At 31.2% G+C, this 8,159-nt stretch overlaps 1 protein-coding gene across 3 annotated transcripts in view; it reads right to left on the bottom strand.

Annotated features, from left to right (window-relative positions):
* aPKC (protein kinase C iota type) overlaps positions 1-6,227 on the bottom strand; it is a 713,443-nt gene extending 707,216 nt beyond the window's left edge. For 2 of the 3 annotated variants that reach the window (XM_075358274.1, XM_075358255.1), the window contains exon 1: positions 6,088-6,227. The gene's annotated coding sequence lies outside the window, so the exon portion shown is untranslated. Of the gene's footprint in view, positions 1-2,777; positions 3,000-6,087 lie in introns of all 3 variants that reach the window. The other variant, XM_075358264.1, reaches the window with a different exon arrangement.
* Between the last annotated feature and the right edge of the window lie 1,932 nt (positions 6,228-8,159).

The raw sequence follows: 8,159 nt of genomic DNA on the forward strand, positions 1-8,159 counted from the left end.
AAAAGAAAATTAAAAGTACGGAAGACAGGGTTAACAAAAATGGAATTCCTGTATATTTTTCTGTGTAAGTGATTTATAAAATAATTAAGCCCATTTTTACCTTGGCCTGTTTAATCATAACAACTGTAATAGAACAATACACATCATTTTGGATAAACTAATGATTAAATATGGGTATGAGGGCTTTATTAATTTATATTTTACATAACGTTTAACACAAACATTGTATTAACAGGAACCTATTTTTTAACTTATCATATAAAAATCATAAATAGCCAGGTATTTTAACATATCTATTAACTATATCACATTCTTTGAAGGTCAACTAATAGATTAATATAAAAACTGAGTTTGTATAACAAATTGTCTCAATTATTAAGCGTAACTTAAATGAAAATGCCTAATTTACTGGTAACCTCAGATTTATGACTATTGTTAATAAACAAAGTATTAGTCCCAACTCCACTAGTTATAATTTAACGTACACAAAAATATATCATTTTTGAAAAATATTTATAAATCTTTTAATTCCATAATATCTTTATAATTCTAAAAATCTCTTAATTTTATAATCTTTTAATAATAAATCTTATAATTCTTTTAATTCATTAAAATGTTGAACAAAAATATAAAATGACGCCCAAAAGAATACACACTTAAAAATAATTAAGTTGCAAGGGCTTTAAATGAATGAGTAAGATAAATAAGGCATGCATTATTCATCAACCAGAAAAGGCATTATTCATTCAAGAAAATTTACTGTACCAGAATCTCAACCATAAAAACTCCTAAAATTCAAAATGAAAAAACTGTTCCTGGAAACAAATTAATTATGTTTTATTATATCAAAGTACAATATTTTAATTCCTAAGATGGTTACTGATATTGCTGTGGTCAAATATCTGAGGTTTAACAAATAAAAAATTGTTATTTGAAAAATTCTAAGTTGCCAACAGTCATATTCATTCATCTGACTCCAAGAAATGCTCAATCACATGAAGCAATGTTAATGTATAAGATATTTAACTTTGAAAATCCATTCAGATTTAACTAACGATGTTTTTTGAAAAACAACTATTTTTTTAAACAGAAGACCAGCATTTCTCGACCTGAGGGTCACAAAATTAGCCTACAACTTTACACATAAACAATAATGAAATCATTTTATGAGAAAAAGATATCATTTATTATAAACATTTTACTTAGATTTATAAGTACACATGTCAAATAAATTAATGAGATGGTTGCGTTACAAGTGGATATATGTTAGAAACACACAAAAACAAATCGTTTTCAAGTGATAAAAGATTCCTATATTAGTTATTAGTGCAACCACTGATGAAAAACACTTTTCACAGAGATTAAGAACGGCAAAAGAGATTAACATTTTCAATGTTTCTGCGACTAAATTTCCATATTCACTTCAACAAGCAAGCCAAACCATATATAAATCTTATAACATTTTATCAGCAGACATTTCGATGAACTGGTCATGAATCTCAATTGGTAACTTAGCAGCTGCAATGTTTTCACAAAATGAATACAGTACCCATCTCTTCGAGAAATCATTTTTATCTTCTGGAAAATACTCCGCCAACTGAATTTTTAGCTCTTTTTAGCTCACACAAATGCATCTTCATGATACCCAAACTGCAGTGAATAATAGTCTTCTTCATTCAAATTTTTCTCAATATAATTGGAAGTTACCGGAAACATATCAAAATCTTGATCCTGAAGATGAATAATCCAGATATCACACTTCATAATAAAAACATGAACTTTGTCATTAATAAAATGTTTTTATCACATCACTGTAAATTCACATTCAAGTTGTTTAAATGCAAAAATACATTGTCAGCTAAGTAGGCCAACAGAAACATATACTGATTATTCTTTAAAAACATTTAAAATTGCATTTGTTTATTTATATGGAAAAATATTATTAATTCATCTCCCAATTCCAATAACTGGGTTAACACTTTCCCTTGTGATAACTATCTGATTTCTATATGGAAAAGAAGAGATTATTTTTCTTTTCACCAATGTATCATCCATCAGATAGTTTAGCAAACTGTCTATTCTGTAATTGTCAACTTTTAATAAAATTAACCACTTTTACAGCTTTACAAAGAATTTAAGATTTTCCGGCATATCTTTTGTGGTAAAAGCATGTCTGTCAAGGAAGGAGTGTGTCCATTCCGCCCTTGGTATAAGATGATCTTTTAATTTTTTCAGAAATTCATTGTTCTTTCCTGTTATCGATTTTGCGCCATTACTACATACTGCAATACATTTTATCCATTGTTATCTATGTTATATTTTTTAGTAGCTTCATAAAAACATCAAAAAGACATTGTCCTGTTGCATGACCAGGTATTGGCAAAGCATATTTTCTTTGATTGATCTCTCTCTACCACATTCATATCTCACAAATCAGAAATGTTTACCACATCTGTTGATTCATCAAACTGAATACTAAAAACTTCATTTGAACTCGCTTGCTGAAATATCTGATCGTGTACATTGGCAGCCATGTCAACCATTCACCTTGATACTGTATCATTAGAAAGCATAATTTTTTAAATTATTTTTTGCTTATTTCATGCCTATTAAATCACTGACCACATCAATTGCAGCAGGCAACATGAGGTTTTCTGTGATGGGATTTGGACATCTTAGCTACTTTTAATGCTATAAGATAAGATGCTTAGTGTTCTTTTCAGTTTGTGGATTTCTCAAAGTATGTAATTTTCTTTCGAAAAATTCTAAAGGTTTACCTTTATGATCTGGATGTTTAATTTCCAAATGTTGAATTAATTTTGAAGGCTTCATGCTTTCATCAGAGAGGACTCAAAAGCAAACAACGCACTATGGCTTTCCTTCCAATGAGGTAAAAGCATAATTTAAATAACTGTCATAGTACAATCTTCTCTTTTTACCAATTGATTCACTGGATGTAGTTGGTTGCCTTCGTTTTTTCACCAATTTATTAATTTTTTCTAATTGGAAAAAAGAAAAAATCAGTTACACTGTTTAACTGCACAACAAAAAACTAAAACCTCAAATATTATTTTTAAAGAAACTACCCTTTCAAAACATAAATAAAGGCACCAGACACACATTTCGCATCTGAAACAAAACTGAATTTTTGCAATTCCTTATGCCTCTTTTACACTGCTGACACATGATATGTTCAAACTATCAGATACATATTAAAACATGATGGTGTCACAGTGAATATTATTGAAGCAGACCAAATTAAAAGGACCACTTACACATCAAATTGGAACCTGAAAATTGCTCATATTTGTATACTTAATACATGCATGTTCATACCAGTCACTACCAACACAGCTAGATAATTTTTACTACATATCATTGGGTTGGGGTGTCACAAAATATCCATTATATATATTTTTTTTAATGCCTAGGCTCTCAGCCACATGCCTATCCACCCCCGCACCCCTCTGATGGCCCCTTCATCTACCCCTGCGAGACTCCTCCCAGACGTACAGTTCCTCCATGATCTTCCTAGCAAAACTTGCTATAGCCGTCAAGTCTTCTTGCTTTCCAACATGATCTGCTGCAGTTCCTCTGGGAGGTACATTTCTCTTATGGTGTCCAATATTTCTCTCTTCGCATCCTCAAATTGGGGGCAGCAAAAGATGTGATATGCAGTATCTTCCTTGTCTACACACACCAGACAACTAGCGGAGTGATCTAGCTTAAACCTAAAATGGTATTCTCTGAACCACCCATGACCTACTAGAAACTGTATGACACAGTAATCCAGTAAGCCATGGACCCTCTTACACCAACTTCTCAGGTCCCCAATTATGAAATGTATGCCCATCGGCCTCTATCTCTCTGTCCCACTGCATCTGCCATTCTCTCATTTCTTCTATAATGGAGCTAGCCACTGTTCTTTTTTTTGCAGGTGATCTCCAGATTGACAAGTAATATTCCTGCTAACACTTTGACTGTCTCTCAAGAAACTGTGCGATATGCAGCTGTAATACGGAGGCAGCTCCTTCTGTGTATTGATTTGAGAGCACCCTTGTATACACCATATCTAGTGACCCCTCCCCATTCTCAGCTCTGTAAAGTAACATGGCGTATATCACTCCAGAAAGCAGCCTCCTCCTCTGCTGCCTTGGTCCCCCACAGTTCGGTACTAGTCTGCCAACCAAACACATGACATTTTCAGCCTTTGAGCAGGCCTCCAAGACATGGGTGCCAAAACACATCCTGGCATCCACCCACATTCAAAGATATTTTATTGCAGTCCTTGAAACTATCCTTTGGCCCTCCAGCACCAGCTTCAATGTTGGCAATCTCTTATCTGGAGTGTTGCTGGGGTAAGACTCCAGCCATCCAGGTTTTGATTGTTGTGTATGAGCCTTGTATCTGGGTGATGTACTCTCTCAGTGTACTCCATTCTACCACAAGGGCCAAGTCATCTGCGTAACCTATGAGAGTGACGCCCGGCAGTAGAGGAGTGCAAAATACACCATCATACACTATATTCCAAAGGGCCAGCACTAGGATCAGCCCTTATGGAACTCCTCCTATGCACCATTCGACTGCTCCATCCTGCACTTCGCACATCAATCAGATCACAGAATGGAGCAGGTGTAATTACTAACAAAGGAGATTACTCATAGTTCTAAAATTAAATTTAGCTTTAAATATGCATACTTAGTATACTGGAGACAAACCAACCAAGAAAATGGTGAACTTCAGGTGAAATCTTGAATGATGTTCAAAAATATGCAAATATAATTCCTTAATTTGATCAGCTACCATAAACCACATTTATTTTAAAATTAATTTATTTTTACAAAGTTACAAATTTTCCACAAAAACATTTTATACAATTAACGTTTATGTAAGTATATTAATTTGAATTATTTCAAATGTGTGTTTGAAGCACACGCGCACACACACACAACATATAAAACATATAACCATAAAATCCACTTGCATATCTGCCATAATAAATCAACAGTTATAGTTTATTATGGAGTACATTATTAAACCATTACTACAGAGTTTATTTAAATCTGACAAAGTAAAACTTGGGAAACAATAATACAGTTTATATTATCAAATTAGTTATTTTTTGGCGTCAAATTCTTACCAAAGATTAAGAATACAAACCAGTTTCATCATTATAGATAAATGTAAAACTACAGTTTTTGTTTTGAGTCAATTATTATAATTTTCACAGCTTTCTACATAACACAGTAAACATTAAATAGTGTAAAAATTTATCTTCTTGTTACACAACACAAAGATGGTGAATAACATATTTGTTTGTTTGTTTGTGTTACAATGAATAACATTCTACCAGTTTTTTTAAACTTGGATACCTTTTTTCTGATGAACATAATTATTACACAGTTTAATTACTCATAAGTATTACTGAAATTAACAATAAATAAAATTTATTTACATTTTAAAATTGCTATCAAACTAAAATAAAATAGTCTTTAAATCCTGTGAATTAAACAATATAAGGTGGACAGAATTCAATGTACACCAAAGATTGAATACTCAATTTTTCCAGACAGCAATATTATCAAATAACAGTGAAAAACACTATGGTCAATTTAATAACAACAGTTCAATCTGGACTAAAAAATAATTAGAAAAAAAATGTAAAGCAGAAATTTAAGCAATGGCTCAAGAAAATAACAAGTTGATACATCTTGCTAAACATAGAACCAGTTTAATTAAAAACTCTACTCCCGCACTCAAACAAACATCGAAACATGAGTAACTTTACAAAAACAAATGCAAGAACTAATGAAACTTGCATAATAAAAAAAGCATTAATAGATTCAGAATCGGTGGAATTAAAAAAATTAATGACTTAATTGTTATTAATATATCAATAACATAAGATGCTTTAACTGTATTATAAAATTACTACTTCTACAATATATTGAAATAGTTCACACTTTTACTTGCTACGAAACAACATAATCTGACAACACAAGACATAACCTATATTCTCGCAGACAAGCAAGTAATTTACTACAACGAATAAACCAAAAACAAAGTAACATGTAGCGATATCATTACCTGTTCCAACTGAAAATGAAATAATAATTAAACAATTACGCCGACACAAAATAAGTCATTAACACACCAATAGAGATATCAATCACAGTCGCTCCATCTTCCTTCGTGACTAATTCCCAATCAACTGACAAAAGCTCCCCTCCCCGGATTATATTGTTTTGCAAAAGAATAGGTAACCTTAAAGAAATGTTTTGTCAGAATAACAAATGTTATATTGATTAAAAAATTATGTTATAAAAGGAAAAATTATTCGAAGAATAATTTTTAATAGTTTTTACAAATTTACTAGAAATTTTAAGTATGCAATAAAGGCGTTGAAATAACGATTACACTCACTATTGCAATATGCGACATTTGTTTTTTTGTCTATGTATGATTAAACGTTGCTACGCAGGGCTATTGTTAGTTTCCTCACACATATCGCAAACGCGGGCCTTTAAATATGTTGTTAAATTTCATTTAAAATTTTCTTCTATTTATGAACATAAAAACTAACTTACAGCATTCGTGTTTTATACGATGTTTTAAAATTGCTAAATTCGAAATTTCATACAAAATCATTACTATATACAAAATTTCTGTAAGTCATCTCTTGGTATCCCACAGATGCTGAACGCTGCTTCTAAGATTCTTTTCAATACTAGTCTAATCACCACTCTGACTTTTATAACTTTACTAAAAATTTATTTCTGTTACATTAGGAAATATTTTAAATACACGTTAATTTCTGATACATCAATTTACAGCGTGTGACTCCCATGTAAGGAAAAATATCGTGACATTCTTTTCTATTGGACATGGTGAAAACAAAAAATTACAACTCAGCAAACAGGTTATTGCAAAATATGAAAACACACACACACACAAATATACAGATATGTTAAATATGCAGATCACATTTTGGTATTTTACAATCCTGATAAGTAAAATGGGCTCATAATATCAGAAATGTTTTTTTTTCTTTGTAAACTAAATTTTGTCTATGAAGAGAAAAATTTAAAAAAAATACAATTATTCAAATCAACAATATAATACTGTATGTAAGAAACAAATAACATTACAGTTCACATCACTAAGTCTCAAAAAAGCAATAATATATCAAATCTTTCATATAGCATACATAATCATGACTATTACGAAGAAAAGTGGTTACAATAATAAACCTATATCGCTAAGTCCCACACTACAAAATATTCTCCTACAAATTAGCCCAGCTGGCACATTTGTGCCATCTGGGTTTCACCAGACAAACAGCAAATATGAGCCGGTTGGTGTCATCAGACAGCACATATCTGTTCACTGTCCTCACTGAATTCTATTACAATATATTTCAATCTGGTTGTATGTTAAAGGTCTGAAACTTTGTAAGCAATCTATCGAGCTGTGTGGCACACATGTGAGCCTCTTGGTATCTATGTTGATACATCTGGCAAAGATTATGTTTAAAGTTGTATTTTCTTTCAAGCTGACTCAGTGTGATCTGTTCTTTTACTGTGAATGTAACCTAAAATCTTTGGAAAGTGATTTCTTTTGCAGAAATTTCATGTTTGACAACTTAAAATATTATAACTTAATATTAAAAGTTAGCCTTGGGAACATAAGCTTAACAACTGTTGAAAATTGACGCTGATTCCTTTAATAATTTAAGTCTTGATTTCTAGTTATAAATATTTTATTGTGATCGAGTTATTATTTATACATAACATTAATTTTTTGAATGATTGAAATATAATATTAATTATAACAATTATGTAATTGTAAAAGTGAAATGACTGAATTATAAAACTGAAACTGAACTGGTGTGAGATTGGTGTAAATCTGGACACTAATGTAGTGAAGAGCTTGCTTGTATAATGGTGGAGCCGCTGATTTGTCAGGAGCTGACTGCATCCGAAAGGAGCAGAGTGCATTCAACCAAAGCTGAAGATCTTTAAATTAAGTCTATATTAATTTTTAATTAACATACTGCCATCAGCATCGTAACATACTGCCTGCCAAAAATCATATGATATATAAATTATTATAAATAACATGAATTACAGGATTTTTTTACAATTATAAATGAGTTAAAT

Source organism: Lycorma delicatula, chromosome 1, assembly GCF_047948215.1.
Source record: "Lycorma delicatula isolate Av1 chromosome 1, ASM4794821v1, whole genome shotgun sequence".
NCBI lineage: Eukaryota > Metazoa > Arthropoda > Insecta > Hemiptera > Fulgoridae > Lycorma > Lycorma delicatula.